The sequence below is a fragment of the Aegilops tauschii genome, chromosome 7 (genome assembly GCF_002575655.3).
Source record: "Aegilops tauschii subsp. strangulata cultivar AL8/78 chromosome 7, Aet v6.0, whole genome shotgun sequence".
NCBI classification, from domain to species: domain Eukaryota; kingdom Viridiplantae; phylum Streptophyta; class Magnoliopsida; order Poales; family Poaceae; genus Aegilops; species Aegilops tauschii.
The window spans coordinates 400,796,038-400,818,386 of NC_053041.3; positions in this window are offsets into that span (position 1 = coordinate 400,796,038).

Here is a 22,349-nt window from a genome sequence, read left to right on the forward strand (position 1 = left end):
TATTTTGATAAGTTGATTGACAACATACATATAGGGAACTAATCAATTCAGTCAAGTGCATCTCAGGTTTTGTTCCCGGAAGATATTAGTGTGGTTCAAAACTTACATATTCAAGATACTCAAAGCAAGGTGAAACAAGATGCAAAGCTTTAGATCCTTCTCTGTTTTACTTTTATTTGAGTATAGGGATCCCGCACTATTAAGAGGGGATCACTGGTTCTCGCAAAAGACTTGCTCAAAATCTAGAATAAAATCTCTTAGAAAGTGTTCCTATCTCAGTTGGCCTTTGGCCTCTGTTTCTGTCTGGACGACCGTCAGTCTCCGGATGTCCGGTGCTTCCCTGCTCACCGGATGTCCGGTGCTCTCCGGATGTCCCGTGCCATGTCACAGAGACTTATTCACAGATTTCCGTTCCCTTCGGACGACCGGCTCCCGGACGTCCGGTGGTGACCGGCCATCCGGTGCCACTTCACAGAGCCGAAATTGACAGAAGTCCGTTCGTTCCGGACGACCGACACTCTCGGACGTCCACTCCGTGTGCGTGTTCCCTCACCTCTACTACACTAGATCTCTGTGTTTATCCATGTGTCGGACGACCGGTGCATGCCGGACGTCCGGTCCAACTTTTCTGTTTGGACGACCGGTGCCTGCCGGACGTCTGGTCCAACTTTTCTCTTCGGACGTCTGGTGTCTGTGTAGCATAAGTGACCTCCAACGGCCACTTTTGCACTTAGACTATAATATCCTCTTCCCCACCCACCTTTCTCTCTCACTCTCTCTTGCTTCCACCAAATCCTAGATCCCAAGAGCGTTTGTACGGATTCTTGAGTGTTGTTCCAAGGAAAAGATAGATCGTCTCTCTCTCCTCCTCTCAACCAAAGGAATTCGTGATTTGAGCAAGTTTTGAGCTGTTCCCTTGATCTTGTACTCTTGGAGGTTGGAGACTCCTAGGCGGTAGGAGTCATTCGGAGAGGAATCGACCATTGTAATTACCACCGGAAAGTTTGTCAGGGTCTGAAGTCCACCCCAAGGTCTACCACTACTGGTTGAGAAACGCCTTCGTCGTGTTGTCTCAAAGGGAGAATAGAGTGAGCCTTCGTGGCGTTGGTGTGCCTTCGTGGTAACATCCACCTCTCTAACGATGATGTTGCTTCCCTCCAAGGAAGTGAACATCGGCATACATCCTCGTCTCTCGGGTTTGCGGTTATCCCTAATCCTAACTTCCTACTTGTGGTTACTTGTCTCTTCGTCTTTACTTATATCATACTGTGCTTGCTTACTCACATACTTGTGTTATTTGTTTGCCTTGCTTAGCTCTTAGCATCATACTTGCAATTGTTAGGCTCACTTTCATATTCCGCATTATTGCCTAAAATTGGTAAGTAACAATTAAAAATTTGTAATTATACCTATTCACCCCCTCTAGCTCCATCTCGATCCTTTCAGCGGGGCTACTAAAAATTTGAATCAAGGGCGAGCAGATATTTTTGAGATTGCGAGGGATCCAGAGGCGGGAGTAAAATGTCGGGCTAGTGCAAATTTGAATCAAGGAATTGAAACAGAGTGGGAGTAACAAACATCGCACACGGTTCGCACATACTAATCATGTGCTATCAAACATTATAACCATCTAGGCGGTAGATATTTTCGAGATTACGAGGCAGTAGATATTTTCGAGACCGGGAGGCAAGCCTCATGGAGCCCAATCTACTGTGCTGATGTGAGTGACTGCAGGGGCACGGGCGTGGCACATGTGTAGTCTGACCGAACCATGTGTGTTGCGTACCCAATCTCACACGGTTTCTACATCCAACTCGTGCGCTGTTTAAATTTGGCAAACAGAATAATGCGGGAGAGGGTCAGAACACAAACACACTTGCATGTGGACCAAATATATGTATGAAAAGGGTTGTTTGATGTTCGAATACCCAATGCACAACTTTGATGTGCCACCTATCGCACAAAAGCATAGTATTGCTAGTCAGCCACCCCGTACGAACCCCACGTCGTGTCGGCGGTAAGGGAATCATAGCTACGAATGCATGCCCCCAAATAGCTAGGTCTGAAATCTCACCCTATCATAACACAAAACCTATAGGAGTCCATCATATATATGGTCAAACTTCCCCTTTTTGCTTCCCGACAAAGGTGGATCGTGTGCCGACCCACAAATGTGTGCTTGTGGTGCGAGATGGGTGAGACCACATACGAACCACATGCGGGGGGGGGGGGGAGGGCTACTATATGTATGAAAAGGGTGTAGTGTGATATTTAACTACCATTCACAACTTTGATGTGGCACGTGTGCCTCACAAATTAACCGGACTTCCCCGATCCCACGGAGGTTGCAGGTAGTGCGAAGTAGCCCCCCACACACATGTCGAGGGGAGGGCATCTCACCAAGACGTACTGTAACACGGACCAAGCAGAATCCAACTTGGTCGTACAACCTCTCCCGCTCGTTGTTGGTCAAAGTGATGGACATCCACACGGCCCCGCAAAATGGGCTAGCTTGTCGCTGATAACCTCGTGAGGGAGTACTGTATGAAGACAAACCCACTCTGTGCATGTGGCCCAAGTATGTATATGGAAGTGGTGTGTGTGGTATTTGAATACCCAATGCGCAAATTTGATGTGGCACCAAGCATTGGAACCATAAAATCCCCACACTGAGCGAGGGTTCACGACGCGTAGCATGCGCTCAAACTTAATTAGTGTAGGATCGAAAGTATGTCTAGAGGGGGGGTGATTAGACTACTTGACCAAATAAAAATCTATCCTTTTCCCAATTTTAGTTCTTGGTAGATTTTAGCAACTTTGCACAATTCAAGCAATCTTAACACAATTCAAGCAAGCATGCAAAGAGTATATGAGCAGTAGAAAGTAAAGCATGCAACTTGCAAGAGTGTAAAGGGAATGGTTTGGAGAGTGCAAACGCAATAGGAGACACGGATGTTTTTGTCATGGTTCCGATAGGTGGTGCTATCGTACATCCACGTTGATGGAGACTTCAACCCACGAAGGGTAACGGCTGCACGAGTCCACGGAGGGCTCCACCAACGAAGGGTCCACGAAGAAGCAACCTTGTCTATCCCACCATGGCCGTCGCCCACGAAGGACTTGCCTCACTAGTGTAGATCTTCACGAAGTAGGCGATCTCCTTGCCCTTACAAACTCCTTGGTTCAACTCCACAATCTTGTCGGAGGCTCCCAAGTGACACCTAGCCAATCTAAGAGACACCACTCTCCAAGAAGTAACAAATGGTGTGTTGATGATGAACTCCTTGCTCTTGTGCTTCAAATGATAGTCTTCCCAACACTCAACTCTCTCTCACAGGATTTGGAGTTGGTGGAAAGAAGATTTGAGTGGAAAGCAACTTGGGGAAGGCTAGAGATCAAGATTCATATGGTAGGAATGGAATATCTTGGCCTCAACACAAGTGTAGGTGGTTCTCTCTCAAAAAATGTATGTTGGAAGTGTAGGCACATTCTGATAGCTCTCTCCATAAATGAAGAGTGGGTGGAGGGATATATATAGCCTCCACACAAAATCTAACCGTTACACACAACTTGCCAATCTCGGTGGGACCGAATCGTCAAACTCGGTCACACCGATTTAGCAAATAATGTGACCGTTAGGATTTTCGGTGGGACCGACATGCAACTCGGTAGGACCGATATGATTAGGGTTAGGGCATAACGTAATTTCGGTGAGACCGATTACACAAACTCGGTGAGAACGATTTTGGTAATAAGCTAACCAGAGAGTTGGTCAGGCAAACTCGGTGGGACCGATTCGCTCATCTCGGTGAGACCGAAACGTTACGAAAGGGAAACAGAGAGTTTGCATTGCAATCTCTATGGGACCGATCGCTCATCTCAGTTGGACCGAAACGTTACGAAGGGAAACAGAGAGATTACAATCCCATCTCGGTGAGACCGAGATCCCTATCAGTGAGACCGATTTGCCTAGGGTTTGTGGCAGTGGCTATGACATCTGAACTCGGTGGCGCCGGATAGAAAGAATTGGTGGGGCCGAGTTTGACTTTTGGTTTAGGTCATATGTGGATATGAGAAAGTAGTTGAGGGCTTTGGAGCATATCACTAAGCATTTTGTGCAAGAAAGCCATTAAGCAACACCTCATCCCTCCTTGATAGTATTGGCTTTACCTATAGACTCAATGTGATCTTGGATCACTAAAATAGAAAATGTAGAGTCTTGTGCTTTGAGCTTGAGCCAATCCTTTTTTCCTTAGAATTTTGAGGGATCCACTTTTCTCATCCATGCCATGCCAATCATTGAGCTTTCCTGAAATATTTATCTTGAAATAGCATTAGCTCAATGAGCTATATGTTGTTAGGAATTACCAAAACCACCCAGGGATAGTTGCACTTTCAATCTCCCCCTTTTTGGTAATTGATGACAACATATAGATCAAAGCTTCGACAAATGATAATAAGATTGAAAAACATTGTCGCTTTGAGAAGTATGTGAAAAGTAAGAGCTCCCCCTAAATTTGTGCATTATTAAAAAATTTGCTTTGGACTGCAAATGCACAATGAGTTGGGATCATGGGTTACTCTTCCATGTCACATACATCTTGGTGGAGCGCTCAAAATGATAATAATTAAACACATGCACTCATCACCAAGCAAAGTGAATGATCATATGAGGAAATAAGAGATAATATGATCCAACAAGCATTAATGTAGCATCGCATATGATCAGACACAAGATCATCCAAGTATCTCACAAAAGCATAAAGTATCAAGCACACAAATAACGAAGTTCAACCACCAAAAAGACAAGAGAGAACAAAAGCAACACACTCTCTCAAAGCCTATGATCTATACATCCCCCCTTTGGCAACAAGTTACCAAAAAGTTCATAGAAAATGCATAGTGCTAAACGACTCTCAGGCTTGGTCTTCATGTGATGGTGTAGAGATGGCTCCTTGGACGAATACTTCTGTTGATGTAGCTGGAGCTGGTGGAGTGGGTGCTGGAGCTGGAGGCACTGAAGCTGTAGCTGGTGCAGATGATGTAGCTCTGGTGTCTGGAACAGGCACTGCAGCAGATCTCTGTCCTCTGGGCACTCTAGCAAAAGCATCAGTAGTTGACTTGCCCTTCTTCTCCTCCACATCCTCCTGAAGTTGCTCAACTGCAGTTTGGATCTCAGTCACTTTGACATCAAGAGCATAAAACTTCTGCTCTATGATTCTCTCCAAGCTCTCCTGGTTTTGAGTCAGGGTGGCCAAGCCCTTCTCAATCCTCAAGGTGGAGGCAATTAAGTAGCCAAGCTTATCTTGCTTGCTCTTCAGGAAAATCTGAGATGCCTCTTCAGCAGTTGGCATCTTTGCAGCCTTCTCAGCCCTTGCCTTCTCTTTCTTCTCTTGTGCTTGCACAGATGATGGTTCATTTTCATCCATCACAATGGTGTTGTCCTCGAAGTCAGGGTAGATGGGCAGGTGCTCCTTGTCCAAAAGATATGTGTCAGTGCCCATCTTGGAGTTTATAAGCTCCTGAATGTGTGGGGCATACCCACAACTCCTCTTCTGATCAGCAGCAGTCCTTTTGATTGTTTCCACAATCAGGCTCATGACTTTGAATTTCTGAGGCACATCAAATATATGCAGCAAGTTGATTGCATGGCCTCTGATCATCTTGTGATCACCTGACTTGGGCAGCAAAGTGTGCCTTAAGATCCAATTGATTGTAGGCAATCCTGACAACAGATAATGTACAGATCCCAACTTGTGTGTCTCTAGTGCAGCATCTGGGATCTCTCTGTACATGTGAGCCATGGAGTTGTGATCTTTCTTTTTCTTGGCATAGACATCCAAGTCATCCTCATTCTCTTTTGGAGCATTGATCAATTCGGACCATTCTTCAACTGTTGATTGGTACCTAGTACCCTCAGACATCCAGACTATCTTCCCATCTGGGTAGAAATGAGCTGTGGAGTAAAACTGCATAATGAGTTCATCATTCCACTTTGTGAGCTTCTGGCCAACAAAGTCTTCTACTCCACAAGACTTGAAACTGTCATAAACTCCTGGATAGTGCTCTTCATTCTTCCTGATATAATCCCAGTCAACCCATCTCATGTCACATACTATGGGCTTCTTGTCAAGCAGCACTGTCTCATAGAAATCTTGATGTTCCTTAGTGTGGAACCTGTAGTCCACAGCAGTTCTTCTTCTGACAGCATAGGGGTCAGTCAGTCTCCACTGTCTCAGACCCGCATCCTTCCTGAGCTTCATATCCTCTGCAACTGGGTGAGCATCATTATGATCTGGGATCTTGGGCTTCAACTTTCTCAATACAAGTGAGTCTTCATCTTCTTCAGCAGCTTCAGGCACTGGGGCCTTGTTCTTCTCTGCAGCTGGAATACTCCTGGTGTTCCTCTTAGGTGCAGACTTGGCTTTAGGAGCAGCATCTTTGGGCTTAGATGGAGCAGCCCCTGATCTTATAGCATCTCCCATCAGCTTTTGAGCTTTAGGTGCTGGTGCAGCAACCTCTTCCTCTTCTTCTTCCATCATTGAGGGCTTTCCAACAATTCTGGCCATGGTCTTCTTAACCCTTTCTTCCCTTTTCTTCCCTTCTGCAGCAGCCTCTTTGGGTTCAGATTCCAAAGGTACTTGAGTAGAGGCTCTGGCCTTAGACATGGGAACTCTTCTGGCAGGAACCTTTGTTTTCATTCCTGGCTTAGTGGATGCAGCAGTGCCATATTCCTTTTTCAGCACCTTCTTCGTTGAGGTGGCCTCATCCTCAACAGCCACATAGTCCTCATCTTCAGAATCTGAGGTTTTCTTCTTTCTGGCCCTGGTGGCTGCCTTGGGCAAATTGCTGGGTGTGCTCCTGCTACCCTCATCATAACTGCTAGAGGGACTAGTGCCCTCACTCATATGAACTTCCTCCCCAGACTTGTTCTGACTGTCACTCTGATCTGACATGATGCAAACTCTGACAGCAAACCTTGTGAATAGATATAGATGAGGTAGAGTAGATGAGCATCACAAAGCACAGAGGTTTTTGCAAAAGATTGAGTCAAAAACTTAGTTTTAGTTTTCCACAGAAAGCATTTCGGAGCTACCGATTTGTAAACTCGGTGATACCGAAGCAGCTTTTGGAAGCTAAACTAGTGAACTCGGTCAGACCGAGTCACATTTTGGTGGCACCGAGACTGCTAGGGTTTCACAAAGAATCGAACTCGGTCACACCGATTTACAATTCTCGGTCAGACCGAGAATCACATGTGCAATGGCCTGAGCCAAATCGGTGAGACCGATTTCTACAACTCGGTCGGTCCGAGATGAGTTCGGCGGAAACCTAACGCTAAATTTTCAATCCAAAACTAATCTACGGAGTGATTTCGCTGGATAGAGTGATTTCAAACGTGGCAAGATTCATGGCAATGCAATGTGCTAGGAATCGGAGTTAGGAATATCACAAAGATTCAAATCCATACCCTGGTTTGACGATGGATTTGCTACGGCGACAACGGCGGAGCAGAATCCCGTTGATGGCGGCGGACACCAGCGGCGGGAGGTCGCTGGCGACGAGGAGGATGATCCGGAGACCCAAGGAGGCAGAGCAGGCTGTGCGCGGGCGAAAGGTTTCGGAAAAGTTTCCAAATTTTGGCCCGGGGTATATATAGCCTGACCCTGTCGGTGTGACCGAGTGGAACAACTCGGTGGCACCGAGATGCATAACTGCAAGCACTGACTGCAACTCGGTGTGACCGAAAAGTTCAAATCGGTTGCACCGAGATTGAAAACCTAGATCAACTTAGTGATCTCGGTATGACCGAAATGGTTGAATCGGTCAGACCGAAAAGCACAAAGCGGTTTTGGAAGTTTAAGTCTATGACAAATCGGGGACTCCGAGTGCTCCTCACACAGAGTGGTTCGAATCTGACTTGATCAAACTTTCTGATATAGCATGAATAGAGTTTGAGACAAGAAAAGCATAGATAGCTAGATAAGGTTCTTAGGCATTCTTGTCCATCCACTTGGCAAAAGAAAAAGAAACCAAACAATCAAAACTACAAGTGGATGTCCTCGAATGAGTAAATTATGCAACCAACATGCTCACACAAAAAAATGGCAAATGAAATATGTGACAAAGCATGCACAAACACTTCTAGCATCTATCAAGCAATTGGCGATGACTAGGTCATCTATATATGAGTATATTGACTTAGGAGTCAAATGAGAACATTTGATCATAGGTCATACTCATCGTTTAAGCACAAGTGGGGTTACCACTTTTACATAAAGCATTGTTGTGTTCACACCATTAGAGTTGCTTTGGCTCAATTCTTTATGTAAAGCTCCCCCTAGATGTGAGATCCCCCCTAAGAGGGATGAACTAACCTTGGGTTTTGTCGATGAGGACTTCATGTAGGTGTTGAAGATGTGGATGCCTAATGTTGATGTAGATCATTTGGAGCAATCCTTTTGAGTGAGTTGCACTTTCAATACCTACACGGGTTAGTCCCACAAGGAACAAACAAGGATATCCATAGACATAGAGTGATGCATACACAAGATGATGTCCATGAAAGAATTAGGTTACCTTGTCCCCTGTCTTACCAACAAGAGGGTTTGTGACTCCTTGAACTAGTGCAAGATGTGGAAGTTGATTGCACTTGTCCTTGCCGAAAGGATAAGAATGAAATATGTTGGCGGAGTCACCCTCAAGAACTCTCTAGTTCTTCTTCTTCGGGATCCACATCATCTTGATGGGAATCCTTGGAGTTGTAGTTGTACTTGTTGAAGTAGAACTTGATGTAGTCTTGGGAACCCACTTGACCAAGGCCTTAGGAGCTTCTTCAAATGCATCAATCTCCTCTTGAAGCTTGTCCTTGCCTTTTTGCTTGTGGTCTTGTGGTGGAAGATCATCTTGAGCTTGTGTCCCTTTGAAAGAAGTAGGATCATACTTCTCTTGTTGAGGAACAAACTTCGTCTTGGGGTGTTGATCTTCTTCCCACTCAACTTCATTGGCATTGAACTTTCGTTCAAAACCAACACGTTGGTTCTTCCGGTGCCTTCCTTGCTTGCGTACAATTTCCTCGAATTGCTTACTCCCGGCAAGGCTCTTGTAAACACCTTTCTCTATAATTCCTTCAATAAGCTATTTTCTTGCTCAAGTGTAACTTGGCTAAGAGAATCATTAGTGGAATCAAGAGAACTACTAGAAGCAACAACATTGGATTTAGCATGATTATTGTTACTACTAGAGGAAGAATCTTTCTTGTTCTTGTTACTAGACTTGACTTGAGGCATGTAAGTAGATAAGAGTAAACGCTTGGCAATATAAGAACTTTTCTTGCGAAGATCATCATTGATTGCCTTAAAAAACTCATGTTCTTGCTCAAGGTTGAGCGTTTCAAAGCGTAACTTCTCATGAGTCCTTAAAAGTTCTCGATGATCTCCTAAGATAGTTTCATGAGCCAACTTAAGAGTGTTTAGTTCTTTAGTTAGGAGCTCAATCTTCTCCTTATCATTGTCATTCGTTTTATCTTGATTAGCATGATTAATTGACGTTTCATCATAGTATTCATCACTAGAGTTGTCAATAAGTAAATCATCATCACCTAACAAGTCATCTTCATCACTATTGAAATCAACATACTCGGGGTGTGATACCTTTGGGCCTTTATCCATGAAGCATCTTCCAAGTCCTTCATTTGGTGAATCAAATATGTCATAGGAGTTGGTTGACACAAGTGCTAGACCGGCAACACCTTCATCTTGAGTATATTTGGAGTCGGAGTGATAGCTTCTCTCGGAGTGATTGTGGGAGTCGGAGCCGGATACGCATTCACCAACATGAGCTTGATGTCTTCGTTTTGTGTAGCTCCTTGATGACTTGTCCTTCCTTTCCGAATCCTTGCTTCTCCGGGATGTTCTTCGTTCATAACAATCATCTCTACTCCTTCTCTCTCTTGATGGTGATTCTTCTCTTCTACTTCTTCTCTTTGGAGAATCTTCTCTTCTTTTGTAGGGTGTCGTACACTCATTGGAATATTGTCCGGGTCTTCCACAATTGTAGCAATTACGCTCACGACTATAAGATCTTTTGTCATTGTAGGACCTTGACTTGGAACTTCTTTCCTTGCTTCTAATCTTGTAGAACTTGTTGAAGTTCTTCACCATTAGGCTCAATTCTTCATTGAAGGTTTGTTTCTCACTTGATGATGTGGGAGCTTCACTTGAGGCTTTGTAAGCACCACTTGACTTGTTGTGGAGCTCCTCCTTATCCTTGAGTGACATCTCATGAGCAACAATTCTACCAATGACTTCCATTGGCTTGAGATCTTTGTAATTGGGCATCATTTGGATCAATGTGCACATGGTATCATATTTTCCGTCCAAAGCTCTTAGGATCTTCTTGATGATGAATTTGTCGGTCATTTGTTCCCTTCCTAAGCCAGCAATCTCATTTGTGATAAGAGCAAGCCTAGAGTACATTTCAGCGACACCTTCACCATCCTTCATTTTGAACTTGTCAAGCTGACTTTGAAGCACATCCAACTTGGATTCCTTGACGGAGTCGGTAACTTCGTGCATATCAATCAAAGTATCCCAAATTTCCTTTGCATTCTCAAGACAGCTGATTTTGTTGGATTCTTTGGGGCACAATCCGTTGAAGAGGATATCACAAGCTTGAGCATTGTATTGCAGCATCTTCAACTCTTCCGCGGTAGCTTCACGGTTCGGTTCTCCCCCATCAAAGAATTCACCTTGCAAGCCAATACACACAATAGCCCAAATGGCGGGGTTATGTCCAAGAATATGCATTTTCATCTTATGCTTCCAACTAGCAAAATTTGTACAATCAAAGTAAGGACCTCTACGGTGGTAATTTCCCTCGCTAGACGCCATACTCTCCTAGGTTGTGAAACAAAGGCTATGACCACCAAAAGCTACGGAGATCAAAGCAAATGGAGACCAAAGCTCTGATACCACTTGTAGGATCAAAAGTATGTCTAGAGGGGGGTGATTAGACTACTTGACCAAATAAAAATCTATCCTTTTCCCAATTTTAGTTCTTGGCAGATTTTAGCAACTTTGCACAAGTCAAGCAATCTTAACACAATTCAAGCAAGCATGCAAAGAGTATATGAGCAGCGGAAAGTAAAGCATGCAACTTGCAAGAATGTAAAGGGAAGGGTTTGGAGAGTGCAAACGCAATAGGAGACACGGATGTTTTTGTCGTGGTTCCGATAGGTGGTGCTATCGTACATCCATGTTGATGGAGACTTCAACCCACGAAGGGTAACGGCTGCGCGAGTCCATGGAGGGCTCCACCCACGAAGGGTCCACGAAGAAGCAACCTTGTCTATCCCACCATGGCCGCCGCCCACGAAGGACTTGCCTCACTAGGTTAGATCTGCACAAACTAGGCGATCTCCTTGCCCATAAAAACTCCTTGGTTCAACTCCACAATCTTGCCGGAGGCTCCCAAGTGACACCTAGCCAATCTAGGAGACACCACTCTCCAAGAAGTAACAAATGGTGTGTTGATGATGAACTCCTTGCTCTTGTGCTTCAAATGATAGTCTCCCCAACACTCAACTCTCTCTCACAGGATTTGGAGTTGGTGGAAAGAAGATTTGAGTGGAAAGCAACTTGGGGAAGGCTAGAGATCAAGATTCATATGGTAGGAATGGAATATCTTGGCCTCAACACAAGTGTAGGTGGTTCTCTCTCAGAAAATGTATGTTGGAAGTGTAGGCACGTTCTGATAGCTCTCTCCACGAATGAAGAGTGGGTGGAGGGGTATATATAGCCTCCACACAAAATCTAACCGTTACACACAACTTGCCAATCTCGGTGGGACCGAATCGTCAAACTCGGTTAGACCTATTTAGCAAATAATGTGACCGTTAGGATTTTTGGTGGGACCGACATGCAACTCGGTAGGACCGATATGATTAGGGTTAGGGCATAACGTAATCTCAGTGAGAACGATTACACAAACTCGGTGAGACCGATTTTGGTAATAAGCTAACCAGAGAGTTAGTCAGGCAAACTCGGTGGGACCGATTCGCTCATCTCGGTGAGACCGAAACGTTACGAAAGGGAAACAGAGAGTTTGCATTGAAATCTCGGTGGGACCGATCGCTCATCTCGGTTGGACCGAAACGTTACAAAGGGAAACAGAGAGATTACAAGCCCATCTCGGTGAGACCGAGATCCCTATCGGTGAGAGCGATTTGCCTAGGGTTTGTGGCAGTGCTTATGACATCTGAACTCGGTGGCGCCGGATAGAAAGAATGGATGGGGCCGAGTTTGACTTTTGGTTTAGGTCATATGTGGATATGAGAAAGTAGTTGAGGGCTTTGGAGCATATCACTAAGCATTTTGAGCAAGAAAGCCATTAAGCAACACCTCATCCCTCCTTGATAGTACTGGCTTTTCCTATAGACTCAATGTGATCTTGGATCACTAAAATAGAAAATGTAGAGTCTTGTGCTTTGATCTTGAGCCAATCCTTTTTTCCTTAGCATTTTGAGGGATCCACTTTTCTCATCCATGCCATGCCAATCATTGAGCTTTCCTAAAATATTTATCTTGAAATAGCATTAGCTCAATGAGCTATATGTTGTTAGGAATTACCAAAACCACCCAGGGATAGTTGCACTTTCAATTAGGCTTGGAATGATCGACCTAGTATACCATAACTCGGAGCAAAGAAGAAAAATCCACCCTGGTAACCTTTCTCGTCGTTGGTCGAAATGATGGACGTCCACGCGGGACCACAAATATATATAGGCTTGCCGCCCATAACCAAGTGAGTGAGAGTGTGTCCAAAGACAACCATTGCATGTGTGTGTCCCAAACATATTTATGGAGGTGTGTGATGCATGCATATATGTGTTGAATACCCGGCCCAATGCACAACATTGAGTGGTGCATGCGTTGAAAATCGCAGAGGTCCCCACACAGAGCAAGAGGTTCATGACGTGTCGTGTGCTCGCCCCCTCCCTTGATCCAACGGAATGGATTCATGTGTACACATGTGCTATTATATATATGTAATCTCACATCATGATCTATATCATGAGACAAACAAAAAATTAATCCCCTCCTAAGTGAAATTAGTTAGCCTCTCTCGCTGTTGGTGAAAGTGTTGGGGAACGTAGCACAAATTCAAAATTTTCTACGCATCACCAAGATCAATCTATGGAGTAATCTAGCACCGAGGGGAAGGGGAGTGCATCTACATACCATTGTAGATCGCTAAGCGGAAGCGTTGCAAGAACGCGGATGAAGGAGTCGTACTCGTAGCGATTCAGATCGCGGTTGATTCCGATCTAAGCGCCGAACCACGGCGCCTCCGCGTTCAACACACGTGCAGCCCAGTGACGTCTCCCACGCCTTGATCCAGCAAGGAGAGAGGGAGAGGTTGGGGAAGACTCCGTCCAGCAGCAGCACGACGGCGTGGTGGTGATGGAGGAGCGTGGCAATCCTGCAGGGCTTCACCAAGCACCGCGGGAGAGGAGGGGGACATGGAAGAGGGGGAGGGCTGCGCCAGAACTTGGGTGCGGCTGCCCTCCCACCCCCCACATATATATAGGGGCAAGGGAGAGGGGGGGCCGGCCCCCTCGGATCCAATCTGAGGAGGGGCGGCGGCCAGGGGGGTTGCCTTGCCCCCCAAGGCAAGGGGGGCGCCTCCCCTTAGGGTTCCCCCAAACCCCCAGGCGCATGGGCCCTGGGAGGGAAGGCGACCAGCCCACTAAGGGGCTGGTCCCTCTCCACATACAGTCCATAGGGCCCTCCGGGGCTGGTGGCCCCTCCCGGTGGACCCCCGGAACCCTCCGGTGGTCTCGGTACATTACCGGTGACGCCCGAAACTCTTCCGGTGGCCAAAACATGACTTCCCATATATAAATCTTTACCTCCGGACCATTCCGGAACTCCTCGTGACGTCCGGGATCTCATCCGGGACTCCGAACAACATTCGGTAACCACGTATATCTATTCCCTATAACCCTAGCGTCATCGAACCTTAAGTGTGTAGACCCTACGGGTTCGGGAATCATGCAGACATGACCGAGACAACTCTCCGGCCAATAACCAACAGCGGGATCTGGATACCCATGTTGGCTCCCACATGTTCCACGATGATCTCATCGGATGAACCACGATGTCAAGGATTCAATCAATCCCGTATACAATTCCCTTTGTCCATCGGTATGTTACTTGCCCGAGATTCGATCGTCGGTATCCCGATACCTTGTTCAATCTCTTTTCCGGCAAGTCTCTTTACTCGTTCCGTAACACATCATCCCATGATCAACTCCTTGGTCACATTGTGCACATTATGATGATGTCCTACCGAGTGGGCCCAGAGATACCTCTCCGTTTACACGGAGTGACAAATCCCAGTCTCGATTCGTGCCAACCCAACAGACACTTTCGGAGATACCTGTAGTGCACCTTTATAGCCACCCAGTTACTTGTGACGTTTGGTACACCCAAAGCATTCCTACGGTATGCAGGAGTTGCACAATCTCATGGTCTAAGGAAATGATACTTGACATTAGAAAAGCTCTTAGCAAACGAACTACACGATCTTGTGCTAGGCTTAGGATTGGGTCTTGTCCATCACATCATTCTCCTAATGATGTGATCCCGTTATCAACGACATCCAATGTCCATGGTCAGGAAACCGTAACCATCTATTGATCAACGAGCTAGTCAACTAGAGGCTTACTAGGGACATGGTGTTGTCTATGTATCCACACATGTATCTGAGTTTCCTATCAATACAATTCTAGCATGGATAATAAACGATTATCATGAACAAGGAAATATAATAATAACCAATTTATTATTGCCTCTAGGGCATATTTCCAACAGAAAGTGATGGACCAAGCGGGCCGACAGATGGAAGCATCACCGATAACCGTGTGAGTGAGTGCCATATATAGGACAGCAACCATCGCTTGCAAGTGTGCCATAACATATATATGGAGAGGTGTGTGGTTGTGATGTTTTGAATACCTAATGCACAACTTTGATGTGGCATTTGCCTCAAAAACTGCAATGTCCCCACACAGAGTAAGGTTCATGTGACACCTAGTATATATATGTTGGTCACCCCCCTCCTTCGACACGTACTATACACCTAGTAACACAACCCTAAAAGAATTAATCCTCCTTGTTCGTCAAACGTACCTCTCTCTTGTTGGGTCAAAGTGATGGACAAGAACTCGCGGGCCCACAGAAAGCGAAGCGTATGTCGCACACGAGTGAGCATCCTATATAGGACTATGTACCACCATATGCACGTGGCCCAAAGAGGTGTTTGTGTGATGTTTGAATATGCAATGCACAACTTTGATGTGGCGCCACATATATAGGAAACCAAAAAGTCCCCACAGAGAGCGCAAGGTTCATGATGTGTGGTATGTGCTATATGTACGCCCCTATTTGACGCGTGGTATATATGTACTTCTACTGTATAGCACAAACCAAAAAAGAATCATTTCTTGATGTTAAATTAACCTCTCTCTCGTTGGGTCAAAGTGATGGAGGACAACCTCGCATGCCCACAGATGGAAGCGCCCCACGCGAGTGAGTTCCTATAGGGCAGCCACCGCCTGCATGGTATTGCGTGATGTTTGAATACCAATATAATGTACAACTTTGATGTGGCACCTGCCTCAGGAACCGGAAAGTCCCCACATGGAGCAAGGTTATGACACGCATGTATATAGAGTATTCATGTTGCTCCCTCTTTGACATGTACATACTCCTACCGTGCATATACGTAACACAAACGAAAAAAGAACCATCCTTCTTGGTCAAATTAACCTCTCTCTCATCGTACGTTTAACTGGTCGACGACGACCTCTCGGGCCCACAGAGAGAGTCACACATGAGTGTGTGTCATAGGACAAAACCACCGCGTGCATGTGCCCGTGTGTTATGTGATGTTTGAATACCCAATGCACAACTTTAACGTGGCACATGCTTCACAAACCGGAAACGCACTACACCATGATGCGTATCTCCCTCACTTCAAGCCGGTGGGAGAGCCTCATGTGTACGCACGTGCCCGAACTTTAATATGGAATCTCACCATGATCCACACCACACGCATGCCAAGATGAATCCACCTTTTGGTCAAATGCCTCTCGTTGTCGGTGGAAACTACAAACCTTTGCGGGCTAACGAATGGGCACGTCGCTGATACCGCACGAGCGAGAGTGTCCGATAGCATGTGGCACGAACATGTCTGTATGAAAGGGTTGGGTAATGCTTTAAATAACCAATTCACGACTTTGATGTGGCATATATGACTCACAAAATGATCAATAATCCCACACGGAGGCTCACGACTCATAGTGTACTACCGGACTCCCCCCCCCCACACACAGACATACACATCCCGCACCACCACAGCCACTCTGAGGCATGTCAAACTTTTTCTGCAGTGAACATGTGACCAAAGGGGTGTCATGTTAAAATTTTAAAAAAAACAGACATCATTCGACCGTTTTTATACATTCATTGATTTCCTATGGATTTAATGTGCAAAAATCAAATTTGAGCTACATGTGCACCAAAATGGATTGCAAAATCATATGTGTCCCTGGGTGCATGTTTCCGATGCAAGAGATTTCAAAACATTGAGAATATAGATTTTTAAAATTCAGTAAATCCAAAACTTCGTTGAAATTCATGAAACTTATCGTGTTGTCATATATGGACACCAGTAGACTGTGATATTGTATTTTTCGTCAAATTTGAGACACGTTTTGATATAATCTTCTTACAAACGGGATATTGTGTGAAACGATGGTACGAATGGCAGAAGTCCACCGTGTAGGCTCACCGGGAGGCGAGATAGCCTTTGACCATCGCCCACCTTGCTCCCACTGGTCCGTATTAATTGCATGCCCGAGCCGCCGGCCATAATAGGCGGCCGCACCCCCGGTCCATAGTGGTCACCAACGTTTGTTGTCTGGAGTGTATGAAGATGCCGCCGAAGCACACCATCGGAGGGAGTGGCGACGCCGGGGCTGGTGAAGCACCCGCGCAACGCGTGAAGCTGGGCACAGAGGTTCCCCGCCGATGAGGTCTCGCGCGGGGAGCAGCACGACATTGACTTCATCGGCGCTGTCATGCCCCCCTGCCGGAGCTGGAGGTCAACAGCAACTCCGACAACGACTGGGACTCCGATGGAAAACCGGTTAGTCATCTATATACCCATTTGTGCGGCAAACATATCATGTGTTTTCTCTGGTTACTCCCTCGTCTCTAATTTTTTGGAATACAAATCCTATAGTTATGTTCTCTAAGTCCATGAAATCAGAGTAATTAAGATCTGTTAGATGCACATAGTATATTGATTGTTTGAATGTTATCTCTATAGGGTTAGTGATTAATTGTTTGTTTTGTACAAATGATTTTTGCTAATAATCCGACTAGGGTTAGCGTGCGTGCTAATAATTCGTGGCTAGATCTTGAGAATCGATTTTGAATGTCCTACATATGTGTTTGTGCCTTTTTTCTTCCAGATCATAAGAATTGATTTTGAATGTCCTACATGTATGTTTCTGCCATTTTTTTCTTTCAGATTGGTATGTACACAGATGAGGCTCCGGCCAGCGCCGCCGCCGAATGTAGATCTTGGACCCGGCTGCGCGGCCAGAAGCGGCCACACCCCCTGGACCTGAGGAACCAGTAGAATCTCCGGCAGACCGCATCAACAATCTCCCGGACGGCATCCTAGATTGGGGAGATCATCTCCCTTCTCCCCACCAAGGATGGCTGCCGCACACAAGTCCTCGCATCTCGCTGGCGCATTCTATGGTATGCCGTGCCTCTTAATCTCGACTATCGTCAGCTATCTTTCGATGGTGATTCTGAAGTCCCAGAGCCATCATCTCCTCCCACCAGGGCTCCGTTCAACGCATCTGCATCCCGGCATGCTACCTACTGGACATACCCTGCTCGGTGGCAGGCTGGCTAACATCCCGACAATTCGATAAACTCCAGCAGCTTGAGTTCTACCATCACTACAGCGATAGGTTACCACCAAGAGTTGCATCTCTGCCCTCACCACCGATGCCCACCTCATGGTTTTCCTCCTCTCTCCGCACCGCCACCTTGACCCGGTGCCATCTAGCAGAAAATCTGGTATAGATGCTTCGACTCCCACTACTGAAAAATCTTGCACTTTTGTTGGTTCATCTGTCGGAGGCCTCACTGCACAGCATCATCCACTCCAGTTGCCCTACCCTGGAGCGTTTGGTGCTTGTTTTTGGAAATGGAATCCATATCCCTCGCCTCACCTTGTAAGCATTGGAATTCGTTTTGAAGGATAGGAGCTCATCATCGAAGATGCCCCTTCACTTCAAAGGTTGCTCCTTGATTGTTGTTAGAAACCTTCGCAAATAACTGTGGTCTCTATGCCTAAACTGGAGACCTTGGGTGCAATTCGTGATCCGTTTAAATGGTTCAAGATGGTGTTTGCCTCCACACCTATTGAGGTACTGTATATTATTCATGCACACTTTTGTAATTTGCATTTTTGGTTTGTGCACATAAGTTAAGTATCATCTTGGAGTACACTTTCAGTGCTAATATTATGTTCTATGCTCAATGAAGAGCTTGTCCATCCTATCAGTGGTGGTGGATTCTATCAAGACCTTACATATCAATATGTGGTATTTTGATCTCAACATCATTATTGCCTTGCTGCAATGCTTTCCATGTCTGGAGAATTTGTATATAAAGGTGATGATTTCACGCACATTGAAAGCCCATATACAATGTACTATAATTAATCGTTCAACTATCGCTCTTTCAACATAATATTTTTAGACATTAACTATTTTCAATCTTCATCTCTATTTAGGCACTAACACATGGAGAAAAAGGTATAACCAATCAATGGTTCAAGAAGCACCGGGATTTTCTCATATCTCATGACATTCGATTGAAGACAGTAACACTGGAAGGATATGCATCCAACAGTGCAAACACTAGCTTTGTCACATTCTTCATGTTGAATGCGAGGGCGCTATTATCCGTGAGGATTAAGTTTTTCAACAAGAAATTTCTCACGGAACTGTATGTGGAACAACATAAAAAGAAGTTTCAGGTGGACCTAAGGGCTTCTGATCATGCTCGGCTTATATTTACAACAACTTGTCGCTCATGGACGAGTAGATCTTCTGTACTGGGATCTTTATTTTATGGATCGGACCGATCCATTTGATTGTCACTGCCGAAAACTTTGGTTGAGTTAGATGTTATTGCCCTGTTCAATCCGGGTTATGTGTAAACCTGATGAAAAATTAATCCTCGTGCTTTTGTACCTTTTGTAAGCTGGAATTAGACCTTGTTGCCCTTTTAAACTAGGGTTTGACCCACATTTTCTTTCATACAGGGCGTCTATGTTCGTATAGGTACTACCTCTGTCATGGTTTATTCTTTATTGGCCCCCTTCGTATTTTGTAGTACCAAACTTTGACCTTAGATTTAACTAAGAATATATTAATGCGTGTCATCAAAAATAATATTGTTGGACGGCTATTCCCAGCTATGTTCATATGCTATATGCAATAATTATGCATGTGCTTGCTCGCCGTTTAGGCGGCCGCGCCGCGCTCTGCTTGCCGTTTACGCACCCTTGGGTCGCGTCCCTCTACGCGATCTGCTCGCCATTTAGGCGCCAAGTCTCCCTCGGGTCGCGTCATCCCTCCGCGCGCGCTCTGCTAGCGGTTGGGGCCGGCACATTATCACGTTGGGGAAGCTTTAGTTATTTGATCTTAGATTATGTTAATTAATTATACCTCCAGAGCCGGATACGATCACGTTGGGGAAGCTTTAGTTATTTGATCTTAGATCATGTTAATTAATTATACCTCCAAAGCCGGAATCATCTGGCTCTGGAGGTATTATTAATTAACCTAAACAATGATCTCCGGCGCCCGTTCCCATCGCGCAACTCCATCTAGTCGTCGGCTGTTGGGGGTATGCCGGTATGTGTGGGTAACTAGCTAGCAAGTGGATCAATAGCGAGTCGCCGCCGGCGGCCATTGCTGTGGTTATTTATAGCTAGCGACTGGCTAGGGGATTGGGGATTTTACAATTCACCCCTGTGGAGCACGGGAAGCCTTCGCTGGAGCGCGGGAAGACTTGAGCACACAACCGGACAACCATATGCGGTGTCACATGATACCGGACACATGTTAACATAAGGAAACATATGTGTAACCTACTAATCATCGCACACGAGTACTCGCACACGCATCATGTACGATACTCCTAGCCATTGCAAGCAACTAGTATGCATTTTCAAAGTTTTTAGAACATAGAGAATCGCACACGAATTAACTCTAGTAACCGTCTGTGTTATATTTTCTCATTGCAAACAGTTTGTTCGAGTGGGCTGTTTGCCGCGTATCACACACATCTTGTTTACACGAATTGTTTGTGTCTTTTTGGCTCATCGCAAACAGTTCATCTATGTGAACTATCTGCCACACATCACACACATCTTGTTAAGTTGAATTGTTTCTGTTGTGTTCCCTAATTGAAAACTGTTCATCCAAGTGAACCGTATGTCGTATATCACAGACACCTTGATCTGGCTAACCGTTTCTGTTGCATTCCCTAATAGCAAATAGTTCATCTGAGCGAACTTTATGTCGTATATCGCACACACCTTGATATGGCTGCCCGTTTCTGTTGTTCTGTCTCATCGCAAATAGTTCATATGGATCAACCATATGTCCTGCATCACACACGCAAGTAAAATCTGAACCGTGTTTGATGTATCCTTCATCGCAAATGTTTTGCATCATTTTTGACGATTTTTTACATCACCGTTTGCGATTAATGCATCGCACACAGTTTCGTCAAAGGGTCTCTAATCGTAGTGTCGCATTAGAAGCATCCTGCAGTAGTGCACCAACATTGAATTCCCATTTTTGAATTCTTTTACCATGCCATCTTTTAACTTTTTCTTTAAATAACTTAGCATTTTCATAGGCTTGAGTTCTCCATTCATCTAGAGAGCTAATAGCAAATAACCTCTTTCCACCGGCATGTTTGAAACCACAATGAGTTCTTTAATTGCCCAATATGATTTATTTTCTAACTCAAGATGTAAATAGCATGCTTTTCCATAAATGATTTTATATGCAGACATACCCATAGGATTCTTGTAAGCAGTTTTATAAGCCCATAGTGCATCATCAAGTTTCTTAGACCAATTCTTTCTAGATCTATTAGCGGTCTTTTGCAAAATTAATTTGATTTCTCTATTGCTCAATTCAACTTGACTACTGAAGTGAGAATGATAAGGGGATGCAATTCTATGATTAACATCATATTTAGCAAGAAGTTTTCGGAAAGCACCATGAATAAAATGTGAACCACCATGAGTCATTAAATATCTAGGGACTCCAAACCTTGGGAAGATAACTTCTTTAAGCATTTTAATAGATGTGATATGATTAGCACTACTAGTTGGAATAGCTTCAACCCACTTAGTAACATAATCAACAACAACTAGAATATGTGTATACCCATTAGAGGAAGGAAAAGGTCCCATGTAATCAAATACCCGAACATCAAATGGTTCGATAATAAGTGAATAATTCATAGGCATTTCCAGACGCCTACCAATATTACCAATTCTTTGACATTCATCACAAGAGAGGACAAACTTACGTGCATCTTTGTAAAGAGTAGAATAATAAAACCAGACTGTAATACCTTATGTGCAGTTCTATCTCCAGTGTGGTGTCCTCTGTATGCCTCGGAGTGACACTTCCATAGGATTTGTTCTTGTTCATGCTCAGGTAAACAATGTCTAATAACACCATCTACTCCTTCTTTATATAGATGTGGGCCATCCCAAAAGTAATGTCTTAAATCAAAGAAGAACCTTTTCTTTTGTTGGTATGTGAAACTAGGCGGTATATATTTAGCAACAATGTAATTAGCATAGTCTGCATACCAAGTAGTATTACGATAAGCATTTATAACAACTAATTGTTCATCAGGAAAACTATCATCAATAGGCAGTGGGTCATCAAGAAAGTTTTAAATTCTAGACAAATTATCAACTATGGGATTCTCAACTCCCTTTCTATCAATAATATGCAAATCAAATTCTTGTAGCAAAAGGACCCACCTAATCAACCTAGGTTTAGCATCTTTCTTTTCCATAAGATATTTAATAGCAGCATGACCAGTGTGAACAGTTTCTTTAGAATCATTAATATAGGATCTGAATTTATCACATGCAAATACAACTGCTAAAAATTCTTTCTTAGTAGTAGCATAATTTCTTTGAGCACTGTTTAG